Below are 19619 nucleotides of genomic sequence, written 5' to 3' on the forward strand. Positions count from 1 at the left end.
GCATGTCCCCTCGCCTTCTTCTAAAGCATCCTCTCAGATTTCAGCACTGACGCCTCTCTGAGAAGAGGGGCAGGGATGGTAACTGTTATCCCTGCGTGAGATGGAGGCCAGGTGACGTGGGTGGCACCATCATCTCGCATACCTCAGAGGACAAATAGCCCTTGGAAGACACACCTTTTAAAAAATATTTTAATTAAATATAATTTTTTTAAACGGGGAGGCTTTTTGTAAAGAAAACCCTTTCTTATGCACTTTCGTCTCCTGCTGACAGCCTTTTGTTAAAGGGCGTGTTACTGTTGGAGTTCCTGACAGAGGACTGAGTCCCTGGCCTCGGGCAGGGAGCTGGAGCGCACACAGGCCCTTGGGTTCCCCGTGAACTTGGAGCGAGTGGCTGTCCTGCAGTGCAGCCGGGCCACCGTGACCCCTCGGGGAGTCCAGGCTCTTCGAGGCCTGCACTTACTTTCTGAGGAAAGCGGGCGTTTGCCAGGCCTGCGTCTGATTTTCACTTATAATTATCTCCGCATAAGTCTTCAATTTTGGGTTTAGAATTGGAGACACATGAACCCGGCTCTGCATGTGAAAAGATCAGTGACAAAAATCACATGACACTTGCGTGCTGTCATTACTCCCCAGCCTCCTGGCAGGCTTTGTTTGGAAGTCAAACCTGTGTGCAGTGCCACCCGCCCTTTGCTGGGGGGCGGCTTTCGTGAGTTTGGGTTTCTTTGTGCTCAAGTCTGAATGCCCCTAAGAGAAGCAGGCTGGTTTTCTGGCCTCCTCAGGCCACATGCTGTCATCTGCCAGCCTCTGGCCTCTGTCTCTGCCACCTCTGTGGCGTGGACAGGGTGTTTGTCCTCTGAAGGGTGGAATTAGGGATCCTAATGACATTTAAGGGTGGGGGACAGGTTTCTCCTGCCCAGCGACCTTCCCTGGCACGGGAGGTGCCGCTGTACAACCAGCTCGGCCTTTCATGGTTGGAGGTGTGAATGCGCTCGGTGTCCCGGTTCCTTGAGCCGCCATGGCTGGCATGGGCAGGTGGGACTTGTTGGGGCGTGTTCCCTGCCCTCTCGACGAGGGTGGCCGTGGAACCTCACTTGTGGGGTTGGTGTGATGCAGTAGTGCCTGGAGCAAATGGAAGCCATTTGTGCAACCTAACCTGTGAGCCCTTGGTCTGCACTCAGCCCGCTGCTGGCTCTGTCCAGTGGGTTCCTGGGTCTCTGTCATGGCCCACCCAGGGAATGGTGCTGCTGAACTCAGCTGTCCATGCAGCTCAGCTCAAAGCCCAGGTTTCCTGGGAGTCACTTTGTAATGCACACAGTTCTTTGTGCCACCTATGTGCGCGTCAGATAAAGGTCTAAGCTGGTGATTTGCCCTGTAGGATGGAGACATTTGCTGGACCCAATGTATGCTGCATGGACCACAGTGGACAGGGCTCCTTTTGGATTTCCCTGTCCCCCCTGAAGCTAACATCGCCAGGTTTTTGGTGCACTTCGGATCTAGTTTGGTGGCCTTTGAAAAGTATGGGCCATCGAGAGTTTCCTGGAAACACCAGCTGCTTTTATCTTGTTATTCTGCCGTTTCCCCTCCACCCCTCCCCTGCACACCCATAGCAATGGAGTTTTGGGTGTTGTCAGAGTGGAAAGTGACAGTTAGGACTGGAGAGGGGACACGCTTCCCCGAGGGGTGCGCTTTGGGATCTTGTGAAAATGGATCTAATGTTCAGGCTTGCTTTCAGAAAGGCGGTGTGTGAGGAAGGCAGCAGCTTTATGCAGAGGGCAGGCCAGGGTCCGCTCAGGCCTCTGGCAGGCAAATACCTGTACTCTGTCAGATCTGCAGCCCGGGGCCACCGACCCACAGGACAGCAGGACACAGCCTCATTGAGAAGAGTCCCAAAGGGCAGGAGCAGTCAGTCCGCGGGGCAGTCTGTGCTTCGCAGGAATGCGGTCCTGCTTGCTGACAACACACCCTGTGCGCAGGAAACACGCGGGTCCTGGGTGCACTCTGACCTTTGAGCACACATGTGTGCAGCTGGAATTTGGGAGGTGGGCGGTGGGGATGGAGATGGGGACGCATCGGCTTCAGGCCTGCTCAGTGGAATTCGTGCGTACAAAGCAGCAGACTGCAGTGTTTTCGGGGTTCTGTTTGTAAAGAGCGATCCACAGTTGTACGGGCGGCGGTTGGGCTACACGCAAGAGAGCGCCTCAGGATGCCTTCCCTGCACGTGTCCTGTTGGAGCTGCGTTTGGGACAGGCCTTGGGAGGCCGCTGCGTGCAGCCACTGCAAGGCTGACTGTTTGGCACTGCTGTCCGTTCTGAGGGCCATGTCAATACTTCCATTAAAACACACACTTTTCGGAAATGGAGAGTTATTGCCATGGCAGGATATTTAGCCCTGCGGCATAACTTACTGCACTTGGGGAGACACTTTCTACCAAATTTCTGAAGAAAAATCAAAATTGATTTGGGTATCATTGAACCGTGCTGCTTGATTTTCGAAAAATACGAATTGAGCAGAACAGACTAAAGTATTGCCAAATAGTGTGTTTTTGTGGCTGTTTTATAGTCTCATGACTTATGTGAGAGGCTGTATCTGAAAGTACGGAATAGACGCCTGGTATCCAGTGGGCACTCAGTCAGCGCCCCTTCGGCTCTGTTACTTGTGACGGCTCCCAGTACCTCTGGCACCAGTACGAATGTTTCCGAGTTGGGTAAATACGGAGTGAAATGCTGTGTCCTTCATCTGTCAGAATGCCCATGTGTTAAATGCTAACTGCACCAAGTCTGATCCTGTGCACGTCCTCGGACAATAGGATTGTGTTAATGTAAGTTTGGTGGCGTGAGTGGCTTGGACAGAATAGCAGAGCCAAGGCACAAAGCCGGTCTAGAGTGCTCAGTGCCTTGCAACTGGCTCTTGCGGGCACAGGCTGGGGGCACCCTATTTATTTGGTTGTTTATTTGCATATGTGAGATTTTATTTTACTTAAAAAATGTTTAAATTACAGTTGACATTCAGTATTATTTTATTGTGCAGCATAGTGGGGAGGCATTTGTGTAATTTACAAAGTGATCCCCCGATTAGTCTAGTCCCCACCTGACACCATGCGTAGTTTTCACCCTATTATTGGCTGTATTCCCTGTGCTGTACCTCGCATCCTGTGACCATTTCGTAACTACCAATTTGTGCTTCTTAATCCCGCCCCCTTTTTCACCCTGCCCCCAACCCCACTCCCATCTGCCATCATCATTTTGTTTTCTGTATCTATGATTCTGTTGCTGTTTTGTTTGATCATTTTCTTCTTTAGATTTCTTTAGCTATAAGTGAAATCATATGGTATTTGTCTTTCTCTGTCTGACTTATTTCACTCAGCATAATATCCACTAGTTTCATCCATGTTGTCACAAATAGCAGGATTTTATTCCTTTTTGTGGCCAAGTAGTACTCCATTATATATGGAATATATATAAATACACACACATACACACACACACACACACATACACACACACACACACACACACACACACAGAGAACACCAAAAAGTGTGTATACATTTTAAGAAAGGAAAAAACTGTATTAAAATTGTAATACTCAACATATACCGATAACAAAAGATGATACAACTCACGTTTGACTTCTGCCATCACAAGAGGTGCTCAAAGTGGTTCCCATCGGCATAATTTTAATACATTTTTTTCCTTTCTTAAAACGTGTACACATTTTTGGATGTATATATGGATATACATACCACCTCCAGCAACTTTCCCTCCACGGCCTCAGTCATGCAGCCCATGCAGGCCTGCCGGCCACCACGCCTGCGCTGCCGCTGAAACCTGCCCTCCACCCACCGCCCCTTTGTCTGTCACTGCCTTTCCTCCAGTCACAGGTGTCCCCACTCAGCGGCTCTCTGCCCCTTCGGGTCCCTTCCTACGTCATCTTCTCCTGCTCGTCACCCAGTGAGGAGACCATGTCCATCGTTTGAGTCACATCTTCACACCCCTCTCTCTCCCGGGCCTCTTTCTCCGTTCATCCTGTCACCTGGCAAAGCTGCAGCCTCAGGTGACCTCAGATGTTGCCTGTGCCAGGTCCTTGAGCCTCAACTTTAGTGTAGAAAACCGCGCAGGTGGGCTGACGGGTCTCGTCATGCAGCCGTGAGCACAGACATCGAGGGCTTGCTCCCCAGTGGCCACACGGCCTCCGCTTTGCTTTTCCCCGCTGCTGCTGACCTCGTCTTCAGTGAGAAGGCAGAGCCCTCGGGGGTCCTTCTTACCTCCTCACCAACCTACAGACCCCCGTCCTCGTCTGCTCCTCTCAGACCGTCACCTCCAGGGGTACCGGCCACCCCGCCCTTCTGTGGTTCCTGGGGAGTGGCGTGGCACACCCCTGTGGCCCATGTGCACCGTTGGCTGGTGTTCTGCTGCCTGCACTTGCCAGGACTGTCCTCCCCATCCCGGTCTCGTCATCCAGGCCTGGGCTCAGGGTCCTTCCTCAGAAAGCCCTTGCTCACCTCCCAGGAGCGCCCACGGTCTCCTGTTCGTTCCTCTGCAGCTCTTGATCACAGCCTATAATTCCCTCCACACTGTCCCCATAACGTGAAGCCCCATGAGGGACAGAGCCAAGTGCATCTCACTCTGAGTTGGATCCCGCATCTGGCATGATGCCTGATACGTGGAAAGTGCTCCGTGGGTATGTGTGAAGAGAAAGCATGCTTCCGTGGTCCACGAGGCCTCTTCTCCCTGGCTAGAGGACCGTGGAGCCCAGACAGAGAAGCCTGGGGTCTCCAGAGGGGCCCTCTGCTCTCTCCCCCGCAAGGGAAGCGTGACTTGTGGGTCTGCCATTGAGGAGAGCTGGACGGGACCTGTGGGCTCTGACCGCTGAGACCAGCGTGGCTGTGGGTCCTCTGGCCGGGGCTCCCCTGCTCTGCCATCCTCGTCTTGTGCCCTCTCTGTCCAGAGCTTCCTGGATATTCCCTGGGTGAAAATCTGGTCCCTGCTCCAGGCCTGCCTGATTCCCAGGGCTAGGGCCCGTTGTCTGCCTTCTGACACTTGTCCCATCAGTAGATTCCACCCACCCTGACCTGTGCTTGCCCACACCCTGAGCCCTGCCTCCGAAAGGTGATTTAGGACTGTGTCCCAGGAAGACCCATCTGGCAGCCCGACCCATGAGACTAACCACAGACCCCCCCCCCCAAATTAGTGGACTGTGTCTGTGTTGACACATCCATTCTCACCCTAATGATATGTTTATTTAGCTGATGGCTGACGTCCTCATTAGAGGCTCATTGTTGAGCCTGAAATAGTGATTATTTTTGCTGATACCCCTTTTCTGCAAAGATGATTTTTTTAAAAAATCACTCTTTTGGTGTGCTCTGAATCCCTAATGAGGAGAGTTAAATTTAAAAGAAACCCCCAAACCGCCCTTCAGGTTGAAAATAGAAGGATGTGTGCAGGCCGCACATCTGACGGTTATTGACGGACGTGACGGGCGACAGACCCACGACGCTCAATACGACGAGCGCCGCATGCATTAGGGCCTGCGAGCAACCGGGACAGGCAGCAGCTTAGCCAGTGTGACGGCCGTGGGCTTGGGGGTCCAGAACATTCTCTTCCTTTATGGAGAAAGTCATAATTCTGACGGTTTGAGTATTGATAACGGTGGGACCGAAGCTGTGTGGTTCTGGGGAGGAAAGTGACCGTCTGGCGGGGGCCTCCCCAGCCCTGGTTGGAATTGTCATTAAATTCTCGTGTGGCTGGTACCTGTGCCTTCCCACCTGTCAGACCAGGACAGCAGGACTCTAGGACCCTGAGAACAGCGGCATCCTGGCTAAGGCTGGGCTCAAGGTGTGCTGGCGTGACTTCGTGTCAAGTTGTGTGTCTTCCTACCTGTCGCATGAGGACCCCTTTCCCCTCTGAGCCTCTGTTTTCTTCTCGATAGACTGGCCCTATTACGACTGTGACAGGCTGTGGGAACCGTCACACAGTGGCTTGATCAGGGGTTCCCTGTTATTCGTGATGATTCCAGTGGCCTTGGTCTGAGGCCAGCCTTCGGACGTCTCCATAGAGCATACGGGGCTGGGGCTGCGTGGGAGATGAGGAGGTCCACACGAGGAAGCCACGAAGGGACAGGTGTGTCCAGAGCATGGAGGAGTTAGCACAGGTGGGGAGGAACTAGCCTCAGGACCTGGTGATTGATTCCAGGGTTAGCTGTGTGACCTGGGACATGTCACTGACCTATTGGAGCCTGAGTTTTCTCACCCCAGTGATGCGGGCTCTTGAGAAGCAAATAAAATAATAATGCATGTCGGGCTCAGGAACACCTCAAATCCCAACAGTGGAGCTGTTGTGACATTATCACCTCAAGCCTTGTACGTGTCCCATCTGGCCTTGCAATGCAGCACCTCCCCTCCCCTCGAGGTCTGTGGGCTTCTGGAAGCCTGTCCCTGCCCTGCCCCTCTCACGGCATGGCCCAGCCTGACAGTGCTGGTTTGCTGCTGTGGGTGCTGGTCACTTGAGCTGCCCTCCAGGCCCCCTTCCCAGTGCCTGGGCCCGTCTTGGCCCCTGCTCTGCGGGGCATCCATTCTTCCCCCAGCCACACACGCTGAGATGCTGTGAGTGGCACTTCCCACACAGCTCCTTGTTCTGCCTTGTGTGGGGACAGAGTCTTCCTGGCTGGAGCTGCCCCCGGACGGTGGCCTTTAAATGTTTCCCTCACGTGTCCCCTCTAGAAGGTGCTCTCCGGGGGGCAGAGCCCATACCTGACCATTCACCGGCGTCTGGCACATAGTAGGTGGTTAGTAAGCATTTGCAGAGTGAATGGATGGATGGGGCACCTACACGTGGAAGCTTGGAGGGCAGTGCAGGAGCAGCCTCACCAGAGGGACTGACGGTGAAAACTTGCCACAGGAGTTTGGAGGCTGGCGAAGGGCCCTTCCCGCTGGGGCTGCCCGAGGCGTCTTAGGAGAGACCATCTCACGCTGACCCTGGAATCCAGGCTGGCACTTGGAGGGAGAAGGGCGTGTGTGGAAGGCAGGGGTGTGGGCACAGGTGTGCAGGTAGGACCACAGGTGCACTCGTGGGGCTGGGGTCCGGTGTGTACCTGGGAATGGCAGGGGAGCAACTTGGAGAGGTCAGCAGAGGCCAGAATTCACGGGCCCCGGCCCAGAGGTCAGCTGTGACCCTGATGTAATTTTAAGGTGGTGGCTTTTTCATATTTAATTATGAATGAAATTGCATTTGAGGACGGCAGCTGATGACGGCGTGTGGTTATGCTGTGTGGGCTGCTTTCAGAATAGCTCACCCCAAACTTCATTAGTGATTAGTTCGAGGAAAGTGCAGGCTGACCTGCCAGTATTTTTCATCGTTTCTGTATCTGAGCCATGCAAGCACAGGGGAGGGCAGCTGGTGGCTTTGCAGGCCACCGGCCTCATGGCCCATCCCTTCCAAGCCGCCTTCGTGGAGGCCGGTCCCTGGGCCTCGGCGTCTTGCAGGTGGCAGGACTGTTCCTACTTCGGAATTCTCCTTCGCCCTTCGAGTTAGTCCCCTTTCCTACTATTTGAACTTGGGCCACCTGAGGGGGCCTGACAGGAGCCTCTGCCTGCCGCCAGCTAGGCCACTGGGCCTACTGGGTTGGGTGACGGGGCAGAGTGGCTGCATCCCCAACCTCCTGACTTCTAAATATGGTCAGTGTTTGTAGTGGCTGCAGCACCGGCTGCATGAACTGTCCATTTCGGCCTCGCCCCCGCCCCCCGCTGGACTTCGCATAAACCCTCCTTATGGCTGAGATTAGCCTTTGTAGGATGTGCACGTCTGCAGCCACAGTGACTCCCCAACGGCACCTCCAGCTGGGTGAGCAGGACAGGCTGGTGGCGGGTGGGGGTGGGGCACTGCTGGGCCCGAGGGGCTCCTGGAACAAGCTTGTCCCTGGGCGGGGAGGGGCCTGGCTGAGGTCTAGGCTCTGCTGCTCCTCACTGTCTGAACTTCCTAAAATTGCATGCTGTGTCTGAGCCTCAGTTTCCCACTATCTGTCTACTGGGCATAAAGTGAATAATAAAAAAAAGACAACAATGCATGAAATTTAAGGAACTCAGCACCTGGCCAGGCTCCCAGCAAGAACTCAGTATGTTGTTCCTTCCGTCCTTTGCTGATGGTGACGGTGACGATGCTGGGGCGACAAGCAGGGTGGCTCAGTGGCTGCGAGAACGGAGCCAGGCAGCCGGGAGTGAATCCTAGCTCTGTCACGTACTTGACCTTTGCCTCGGTTTCCTCCTGTCTGTGTGAGGGCAGTGCTGATAGCAGCACACAGGGCTGCTGCCAGGGTTTGAATGCTGGCCGACCCCTGGAGGAGAGCCGGCGTGGTGAGCCGAGTCCGCTCGCCAGTGAGTGTCAGCTCTTCCTGTTTATTCCTGGGATTTCCGCACTGTTGTTTCAGTCGCTGTGGGATCGGGGGCAGGTTTGTTAACCTCTGTGAGGCTCAGTGTCCCTAGGATGAAGCAAGGACACATGGCCTGAGCCCGAGGGTGCCTGTTCTGGGCTCCCCTGGGTCCCCCATGGTGCTCCATAGCTAAGGAACCCTGGCTGATGTGTGGCTTCTGACGCTGGAGCTCACGGAGAGTTGCGAGTGACGCCTCCTCCTTTGGGTGACAGCTGTTCCCAGGCACAAGCCTCCCCCATGTTCTGGAGCAGCGAGAAAAGGGGAGAGCATCCCAGAGTTAAATCTGGAGTGTGCTCGGAAGCGTGCCAGCCTCCTCAGAGCCCACAGGCCCACGGGGTCACTGCTGCTAGGGCCCGTGGGACGCTGGCCACATGGCAGGGTCTGGGGTCTGGGGTTAGGGGCTGGGGAGCAGCCACTGGCCACCATTTGAAGAGTCTCTCTTTGGGTCGTCGGTCGGTCTGCAGGGCGTGGTGCAGACGACGTCCAGTGTGCGCACGTGAGCAGCAGTGAGCAGGGGTGAGACCCAGCTCTGCTTCCCGAGGGCCCCTCTCAGTGCCCGGGGGTCTCAGAGCCTGGCACCCACAGGACTTTGCTCACTGATATACTGGTCTTCCCGGGAATTCGGGGGGTCCCTTGCCCACAGCGGGCCTCCTGCTCTGACCCTTAAAGCCACTCATTGAGACGGACACCTCCACCTGGAAGGGAGGGTTGGGCTCCCTGTGGGGTGTGGCATTGCAAGCCCTCTGCACCGTGGAGTGACCGGAGGGACGGCCACAGCCAGGGGTGCTGAGGAGACAAGGACAGGAGACGAAGACGGCGCCAGCCCTGCTCCAGACGGGCTGCTGGGGCTGTGGGTGGGTGGCCGCTGCGATTGAAGAGCGTCTGCTTCTGCAGGCAGGGTAGGCTCCTCGGCGTCGCCAGCTAAGTGTTTTCCTTCTCCCCCAGAAACCAGTGTATAACTCCCACCTTGGGGTACCCACAGCTGCAAGCCGGATGACCCTATGTGAGGAGGTCCTCTGTGCATTTGCCACCCCTAGGAGGGCAGGCCGACCCCAGGCCCTGGCAGGCTGTCACCCACCCCTGTCTGTAAAGGCGAGCAGTGAGAACAGGGCGACCTGGTCGACCTGGCCTGAGGGGCTGACGAGCAGTGTCTCCCTCCCTCTGAGCCTCTCCTGGGGGAGTCAGAGAAGCTCCTAGTTCCCAGTGTCTCCATCTTGGGGGAAACAGAGGCCAAGCATCCTGCCCAGGAAGCCCAGACCCAGTGGTCACGCTAACTGTGATTCCCGAGAAGTGGCCTCAGGGCACAGTGTCGGGCAGTGGTGCCGTCCCCATGGGCTTGTCCTGGGCCCTGCCCGGCTCCTATGTCCCCGTCACACTGTCCTCTGAGCACAGTTCCGTTTCCTTCCCTCTTCTCTCACCTTTCAGTGCAGCTTAGTCTCCCCTTTGGACAAGCCTCCCGGTGGAGGGCAGTTTTCTAGTATCTTTGAGGGTCTTCCCACCGGCTCGGGCGCCTTCGCGCCCCCGGCCCAGGGCTCAGAGCGGAGGAGCATGGCAGCCCCAGAACGATCTCCTCGTACCTGCTTACGTACTCAGAAATGAGGCCTGTGCTTCTTCCCAGCACGCAGCTGGCGGCCTATTTTTACCTTGCACAGGCAGGGCCCCAAAGAAAAGCCGGTGAGGAAGGAGGAACGCATTGAGGTTGCAGACACACAGTCACCGAAAACCCTCAGATAATCGCTGCAGTGACATCCCTAAAACGCAGCTCACACACGGGGGCTCCTCTTGCGTCCCCTCTCCTGCCCAGCCCACTTCATTTGGTTCCAGCCATGTCAGGAAGACGCAAACACATCCCACCATTAGAGACGTGGTCTTGTTTTCTCAGTCTGTGACCCCAGCAATCTCTTTAGCAAACCATGGTTCAGTGAGCTGGCACACAGCAGCCGTTCAGCAGTGGAAAAATCATAAAACAGATGGAAGCTTTACATTTTTGTTTAGTTTTTAAGAGCAGTTTTTATAACATCGCTTAAAACCATTCTGATGCATCACACTGTTTACACTCAAAGCTTTGTAGCTAAGATGTTTACAGTATGGAGAATGTTTTAAGCTATTTTATAGTTATGATATTTAGATAATTGGCAAGGGAAAAAAAAGTTTGTTGGGGTTGCAGTGATGTTGGTAATCGTGAAGTAACTTATGAGTCTCAATAAATATGTCCAGTTTGGTGGAAAGTACAAACTCAGTTAAAACAAAACAACACAAGAGGGAATATCTTTTCAGTGAAATCATTTCCTTTTCTTAATCAAAAGATGACAGGCAAGGCCTTAGAACTCCCATCTGTGCGGCACCCTGCCTGGGCGAGCCCGCCTCCCCCTTTGTGATTGACAGCTGCGGCCTAGCGGGCCATTGCTATTCCGCACGAGTTCACGCAAACACCAAAGTTAATGAAGTTCAGTTTTCTGGGGCCACCACAAAACGAGCCTACGGCCGCCCCCCACACATCTCTGTGCCGACATTTTTGTAATGTCAAAGAATTTATGCAGAGCTAGGATTTGGAGCTCCTTTTTTTCTTTTCTTTTCTTTTTTTTTAACTGCCCCAAAATGGCATTAATCAAAAACAATAACTCCTTTTAACTTTTCTAAGTGCTCTGAAGGAAAGTATGAAATAATCTGTGTGTGGGCCACAAATGTGGAGAATGCAAACATTTCACAATAAACATGTTTAAATGAAAGTCCCTGGCAAGATAGCCTGAAAGATAGTACATGCTGGGTTAATTAATGCATACTCATAAAAATAAACCTCACTTTTAAGATTTGACCAGTAAAAATCATTAGCATATTTGGATCAGATGCCTTTTTGTATACATTGAGCCTCTCCGTGGCAAATTGTGCGTGGCACGCCTGGAAACAGATTTCAGGAGAAAGTCCAAAGTCCCTTTCTATCTGCTGTTTGTTTCCAGCACAGTGATACAATGATTTATTCTGGTTTTACCTCTGATACCTGCAATTGATCTACTGGTGATGTGATTAAATTTATCATTTTCGATGTATAAATCATAGTTAGATAGCCAGAGAGATGTTTAGTTGCGTAAAAATTCCTATTGTTTGCTTACAACACACAATGTTTGATTTTCACTATAATCAAATTACTAGGGCACATTATTTTTACTCCAAGATGTTTATTTTTTTTGCTATCTTAAATTGAATCATTTTGGCCTATTCACAAATGCTATCTTTAAAAAAAATATTTCCCTGAAATCATCCATTCAAACAAATGTTGACTTTAGGTTGTGGATTATGCAGTGTTCTGAGGTTCTGTTAAATTAGAAATCACATAATTTTCTGAGCCTAATTACAGTATAGGAGATTCTGGTTTTATGTTGTGGTTTTCATACAGGAAAAGACAAACTGTTACAAAGACCTTTTTGGTATGAAGCAAACAGTAAAGCCAAACTCATTTTCAAAGAACTGAGATTGGAATTCATAAACTCAGGAGTTAAGTTGTTAACTACTCAGACAGTGAAATTCTGAACCTCAGATAATGCCGCATTTCAGATCCTTCTGAAAATAAAAACCACCCTGACAAAAGTTATTGAGGGAAAAACTCCAGCACGAGTTTAATTTTACCCAACTCTATTGGCAGCTTATTGTGAACTAATGTGCAATAAAGTTGCCAAGCAGCACAATAGAACAAAATGAGAAAAACCATTTTTTGTTGTTTTCTTACCCTGTTTGTTTTAATAAAGGCTGGAGAGCAGTAAACACCTGAATAACTGAGTTGGTTTTTGTGGCAATCACCCTTGGCCAGAGTGTGTTGGGAATGACCCGTCCATCCGCCGTGACCAGCCAGTTCACCAAAGGGCAGGCGCGGGTCCCTGCCTCAGCCTGTCTGGGCAGCTGCCTCTGGGGGTGCTGTGCCCCGCCCCCAGAGGACACACAAGGGTCCCTGGCTAAGTCCTTCTATGGTAGCATCCCCCCGCTGGCCCGGGAGCAAGACAAGTGCCCACTCTGAAGAAAGCGCCTTTCTCCTGAATGTTTCTGCAAAAAGGGCCTGCAAGTCCCCAGGGTCCAGCACACTGTAAACAGTGCTGGCTTCATACCCTCACTTTGTACCCGAGACTCAACATTGCCTATTTTAGAGAGCATGTGTTTATGGCTGTGAAGGGAACTCTGTGTGGGGGGTGTTTTCCCAGAAGCCACACCTAGTGGTTCCTGGGCTCTGGGTGGCCATGTCTCTGTAACAGCCATCCCAGCTCAGTGGACTGAGGCAAAGGAGCTTCTCAGCCCCTCCCTCTCCCAGTGCCGTGGGGGGGAGGGCTGTGTCTGGGGGGGGGGCCTGCAGTAAGGACCCCGCGCTTCTCCAGAGACAGGGTGAGAGGAGGTGATGTGCACAGCGGGCTGCAGATTGGGGGTCCCCGAGGGGCCCCAGGGCCTCTTTGCGGTGGCATTAAAAATCCAACATGTAGGTGAGTATCGTCCCTGGAGGAGGCCCAGCGTTTCCATCGGATTTCTGGGGGCGCCCTTCTTGTTGTATCTGAGAAACTGGCCAAGTTTTGTAGATGGACCCTTGTGAACATGAGGACGGGGTAATCTGTGCTTGGAGGGAGGCCCCGAGCTGCTCAGGACAGAGCTGCACGCTCTGCTCTGAGAACATCTCACCGACAGGGCGTGGGGTTGGGCACCCCCGAGTGCAGGCTGTGAAGTGCCGCTGTTCCAGTCCTCTCACAGGGAACATGTGGACGGGACAGTTGTAATGACCACAGGCGACAGGCTGGGCTGGGACTGGGAGCGGCGATCCACGTGGGCCCCACGGGCGTGGGTCATGCTGACGTGCACCCCTGGCCTGCCCCCAGTTACGGGACTGGGCTATGGCCGTGGCCTGTCAGATGCCATGCTGGGAACCCAGTGTGCCTCCGTCATGCTCTCCTTGTGCCAACGCTGGACCCTAAGTCTCGGGGGTTGTGAGCTCTGGAGTCTCCCCTATCCGGGCTGTCGCACCCCAGAAGCTGCTTGCTGAGCCTCCCTCTCCTGGGCTGGGGCAGTGGTGGGGGGCTGTTTGTTTTGACCAAGGCTGGGCATGTGGTGGCCTCAAGGCTTCAAGTTCCCCACAGTCAGAAGGTCCTTTGGAGACCCCTGGGTTCGCTGCCCTTAATGTGCAGTCGGGAGAGTTGAGACCTGAAGGGAAGGGACTCAGGCTGTGTAAGCCCGGGCTGCCAGTCTGAGCCCATGTCCTTGCTCCTGCGTCTCTGTGCTTGTCGAGTTCAGTCTCTGGGTCAGTCCCCGTCGTGAGGGAGACGCACACTAGAGGGCCAGCTCTCTAAGGTCTTCCTTCCTGCCGCTGGTCTTCAGTCTAGTACAGCAGCTACCTATGTGCTGGGCTCGCTGTCTCAGTCACTTACTGATTAATTAAGGATCTCATTTAACTTAATTCCTGCGACGACCTTATGAGATAGGTACTACCACCATCCCCATTTTATAGGTGAGGAGACGGGGGCTCACACAGCTTCTTAGGTGTCCACAGTCAGAGTGAGACGGAGTGGGGGTTCATGCCCAGGCGGTTCCCTGCGCCCACAATTTCCTCAGTGCTACGAGGAAACTGCAGATTCACCGTGGCCGAATGTGTTTCTCGTTGATATAGTTAGGAATCTATTTTACATATTTAGATGGGGAATAAATATAGTCTTTTATTTACAGCAGTGTTATATAACATTTCTGTTTGCAACAAATTGATTTAAAGAAATCTGAGTCAATTTCAAGAAAAAAGTATAAATGGTGCAGGTATAAGCAGATACGGTGATACGGTGAAGGTGCTATGCTAATGAGTGAAATCTGGGCCACGTCGTCCCCAGTCTAGTTGAGGTGGGAGGGACAAGGAAAAAGTAGACATTTCAGATGAGTTCATGTCTTCCTCCGGGGAGAGGAGCTCTGACTGTCTTACGGCCGCTTTGTGTAAGAGAGCGTCACAGGTTCTTACTGCCCCGGACAGTCTGAGGCAGGGCTTCCCCGGGGTCGTGCTTGGGTCGGGGGCCACCTGCCTCGAAGGGGACTGGCCTCTAGCTGGGAGTTGGTGACAGGGCTGGAGGCAGAAGGATGGCCTAGCTGGCTAAGTGAGGCTGGAGGCCCATCCGCGTGGGGAGGCGTCCTCGTCCCTCTGCCCCTGTGCAGCCCAGGCTGACTCGGCGGATGCCTGTTCTGGGCTTGGCACCCAGGCCACTGTGACTGCTGCCACCGAGTGCCAAGTTCCTGGGCATCAGGAAGTCTCCAGTGATTCTCAAACTGGCTTCCATGGGACTCCAGGTGTTACAAGGAGAGGCCTGGTCGCCAAGAAAGGGAAGGACTCTGGGTTCTCCTGTGCAGTGTGGGCGGGACAAGTCGTGCTTCTGTCAGCTCACTGTGGGAGGGTTTCCTCGGAAAGGACCCTGCTAGAAACACGGAAAAAACGTGGATCTTGACCAAGTCCTCAGTTCTGTAGATGAGAAACGAAGCTCCACAGAGGAGCAGAAGATCACAAAGGTTGACTCTGCACAGCCTTGTTAAATAGAAAACGTCTTTACTGAGGTGGAGCTTGGTAGAAGAAGTAACATACAAACTCACAAGGAGTCATGGGGGTTCCTGTGGTCCAGCCCCCGCACACTTTGTAGGGATGGATGTCCACTTGGGAAGAAACTCTCCACTGGCAGGGGGCCCAGCAGCCCCAGGACAGAACTGCCCAGCAGTATCAGACGGTGGTGACCAGCTGCCAGACCCTGAGCTAAGCCCTTTCAGATTTATGGTTTCCATTCTAGAAATGAAGACAGGACAGCTCGGTGCCGGTTCTGGGGCTTCCTGGGCTCCGTCCAGGGTCTGTACTCCTGATGGCCGTGACTCCCACCTCCCAGAAAGAGTCCGTCCGTGTCAGCAGGTACAGGACTGACCAAAGCCAGGTGTCTCCTGGGCAGAAACAGCAGAGTCTTCCATCCTGAAGGTTCAGGCAGGAGGCTGGATGCTGTCTCCCTTCTCCTGAGTCTGAGGGTCTCTGCAGAATCCCACAGGGATATCTCGGAGTTTGTGTGGTGAGATATGGGAAGGGAGCCAAGGATGGGCGACCAAACACTTAACAGTAAACTAGACCTTGCTTCCTATTTCTTCTCATATCCGACATCACTAGGTGGGCACGCTGTATCAGCTCATGTATATACTTACTCATTAAAAAGATACCAGTGGCAGTCTTCCATTCATGCATAAGGCGGTTTTTCATTTACATATGTATTTTTGCATTGATGCATTGATTCAAGCATTTATTACTTTCTTTAACTCTTTCAATCATCATTCTATTCATCCGTCCATCCACCCATCTATTCATGCATGCCTTTGTGCATTCATTCATTTATTCACCTATTTGTTCGCGTTTGTTCATTCATTCAACGAACACAACACTTTGAAATTCATTGAAGCCTCTGGAGAAATGTGGAGTGGTTTAACCATGGCCCAGGGTGGACTCTGGGCGTCCTTCTCATCACTGGGCATGGGGACACCTGAAGGTGGGTAGATAGTGCTGGTGGGGGGGCCCTGAGGGAGAATTATGGGCCTTCACGAGGTGCAGGCTAAGCCTATCCACTGTGACCATGGGATCCAGATGTCACTTGTGTGCCGGGGTCTTTGAGGCCTGCTTCCCCTGGCCGTCGCCATGGCCTGAGAGTTTGTGGGGCCCCCTGGGTCCCCTCAATACGTCGGCTGCTCCTGGAAAGTAGATTGTGAGAATCCCCCCCTCCGCCCCCCTGGAAGCAGCAGACAGCTGAGTCCAGGAGCCAGGGCTGTGGTGTGACAAGGTGGAAGGAGGGGTTGACTGTCCCCATGGTCTTGTGAGGGGCAGATGTGCAGTGGGCAGGAGACACAGTGACGGGCAGTGGGAAGAAAAGTGTCCAGGGTCACGCAGAACTCGAGCGTTTCCTTCTCTTCCTCCACCAAACAGTTTCCGTCCATTTTTTTTGTTTTCAAGTGTCACTTTGTCCCTGAAAGACAGGTGGGATGAATGCTATGGTGCCTGTTTCACTGGTTGAGATTCTGTATTTGAAAGCACAGAAACCATAGAGCGCAATCCAAAGGTGACGTGTGATTTCTAGCAATTGTAGTAGGTTGACCAGAAGCCAGGCTGAGGACAAGCGTGTTTTACACTCGGACTTGAACTGTCTGGGGAAGGACCGGCCTCCGCCAAATGAGTCAGGATCAGAGATAACTGGGGCGTCGAGCCCCGAGTCGGTGTTGCGAACAGAGGTGATGGCTTACCTGTGGATGATTGTTGGTTTATTGAGATGGCTGTTTGCTCTCACACTCAACTTTTTGTTTTGATCATGCATGACTCCAAAAACACCTCCGAGCTCTTTCTGCTTTACAGACTGTGTTTTAGTATCGGGCTGCAAGGACCCTTTCAACAATAGAACCCTGGCATGTGGCTTTCACACACGCAGGCTGTTTGGGGCACCTGTTGGCACCAGGTGTGTGCAGCCTTCACCACTCTAGGCACACTCTCCTCCCTGCAGGGAAGGCCTGCTGGTGGCCAGCTGGAAACTCATCCTGCCCTCCTTTAGACTCTACCAAACTCCCAAGGTGCCCTCCTTCCCCAGGACTCATGAAGCTTCCCCCGCCAGAAGCCATGCTCAGGTGGCCTGTTTACCTGTGTACCAGAGTCCCACCCACATTGAAACTCAACGCAAGGCCAATCAAAAGAGTCCTTACTATACCCCGGTTCCCTAGGTAACGGAAGCATACACTTGAGAAGGCACATACCTCTCTCCTGTGTGCTTACCCTCTGTCCGCCTCGGCCCCCACCCATCCCTGCCCTCACCATCCAACCGTTCTTTGGCTTATTGCTCTACTTGATTTAAAATACACAGCCATAAACTCAGGGCAGCCAACAGCGTGGCCGGGTATAATATTAATTTCTCTTCTGGTTTATTTGTGAAAGAGTCAACCATATAAATCACTGAAGCCACTAAGACAGAGAGTGAAGTGTCGTCTTCAAATGGAGAAATATAGGCCGTTACCATTAAAATCTAAGAAGAATACATGGCCAATTTGAGGTTCTTAGTGTGGGTATGGTTTTGTTAACCTTGCTTTAGCATATGTGACCTGCTCAGAAAGTTCTTTTCCCCTCCGTTTTAGTGGAAAGCGTTGGACACGTAGCAACGCATATCATTAGAAAGCCTGATGTCCACTGGACAGTCTCCTTGTAATGCCATTTTTCATGACTTGTTTAATTAACAACCATTTTTGACCTAGACTTGTTATAAAAGTGTTGCTATTCTCTCCTGCTAAATTATGCCTAATGAACATATTTGCATGTTATCAGATATAGCAATATATCATTTCAAATTTCGGCGTTTAAGCCTGCATCACTCAAAACAGCTTTTGTGGATTAGTAAGCAGGTGAAATCAAAAATCTCATTTCATATCTGACATTAATAACTTTCAGGAGCAATGAGCATTGGCGTTTATGTCTGGACCAGAATCGAGCCCAATGTCCTAGAAACACAAGGGCAGCAGACAAACCTACTCACCGGATAGGAAAATAAATCATGCATAATGCAGAATTTCTACCTTACATGTTAATTAATGTGTGCAATCAATTACCGATGTTACAATATGAGAAAGAAACTGGTGGGGAATGGGGTAATAAAAAATACCTATAGATTTATCTGCTTCTTTTTTCTATTTAAACAAATAGTCTTCAAGCCTGTGAATGCTGTGTTGAGACATGCTCTGAATAATAAGCATCATAAAATCTAATCAGATTTATAAGAGGAATTGATTGTTGTGGCAGGAGGAGAGGGTGGAAAATAAGCTGAAATTTAAGTGTTAATTTTTATGCTAATCCACAGTGGCTTCATATGAAGCAATTTTGTTCTGTGCCACAAATATAAAATTGTCCCTTGCAGAGAAATGTCAGCTTGCTAGACCTGAAAGCAGTAATTTATTAGGTATGTTTCTATTAGTATGTGTCACAGTCGTTAGCAGGCTGTACACACAATGGCGCTTCACACTTATCCTCCAAGTCTCCGAATGTCTCAGCTCAGTGGCTGGAACGTGGGGCATTAATACATTATCATATGCGGGGTGGTCTGTGCCCTGTGGACAAAAGGCTATTTAATACAATTTAATGTCATTCTGAGAAGAAGTGGAAAAATAAAGACGGGGAATAAAATGGCATCTGTGAGTTTCACAGTGCACTCATGCACAAACCCTCAGTTTAAGAGGTATGACATTTCTGCCAAGAAAAAGAATAAAACTGGGGCATTTTTTTTTATAACCTGTTCCCCACTGCAGTATTTTCTAAATGCTATTAAGTGATCGATTTACACGGCCCCGTGATGATGTCATCCATAAGAAGGGGAATGCAGATGACAGCAAAATACTAGTGACAGTGACCTTGTTTCAGAATCCTTGGAACCCTGTCAGCTTTGCTTCCAGTATATGGTTTCAAAGAATGTACTTTTTGGACAATATCTAGTTACTGGGTAGTGAATTAATAGAGTTAAGGTTCTGATGCAATTCACATATAGGTCAATTACATGCGGCAACATCTGCTCTGTCACCTCATTTGCATATAGCATTCATATGTTAATGATGCCTCTTTTTACTCAAGTAATATATTTAAAAAACAAGATTTGCATATCAGTTTGGATCAGTATATTACAAGCCATTTATCATTTTCTCCTTCTTGTTATGATTTTAAGAACAATATCCTGAGTGATGGCTGCTGTATTGGAGCGCAGCTCTGATTTAGACAAGAAACCCTTCAGTGCGAAAGCTTCCATTCTAAAGCTGCTTAAAGCCTTATAAATCAATAATGACACAGATGGACTGGTGATAATCTATTTAGAATGCCTGATAGCAAATATTGTTGTACAGATGATTAGAGTGGTAACTGTTTTAGCAGAAAGCCTTTTCTGTCTTTGTAAATGGTGAGTTTGAACAAAAAAGTGCTCGCACGTGGACTTGGTGTCAGGAAGCGTCCTTGCTGGGTCTGGACTGCAGAGGACAGGGCCTGGGGGGAGAACAAAGGGGCTTCCCGCTCCTGCCAATAGAATCATATCAATCCCTGCTTCTTTAACAAAACAGGACCTCTTAATGGAATTGTGTCTTCAGGTGTAAATAGCATTAAAAGCTGCTTCTCCCTCCTTTTTGCCCTGATACAGCGCAAGGAGTGAGAAAATAAAGTG

At 51.4% G+C, this 19619-nt stretch overlaps 1 protein-coding gene across 6 annotated transcripts in view; it reads left to right on the plus strand.

The window, feature by feature from the left end:
- Nucleotides 1-19619, plus strand: part of ZNF536 (zinc finger protein 536) — a 383307-nt gene that overhangs the window by 85901 nt on the left and 277787 nt on the right. The window lies entirely within an intron of this gene.

Source organism: Rhinolophus sinicus, chromosome 8 (genome assembly GCF_057876585.1).
Source record: "Rhinolophus sinicus isolate RSI-liver-muscle chromosome 8, RSI-T2T, whole genome shotgun sequence".
Taxonomy (NCBI): Eukaryota; Metazoa; Chordata; class Mammalia; order Chiroptera; family Rhinolophidae; genus Rhinolophus; species Rhinolophus sinicus.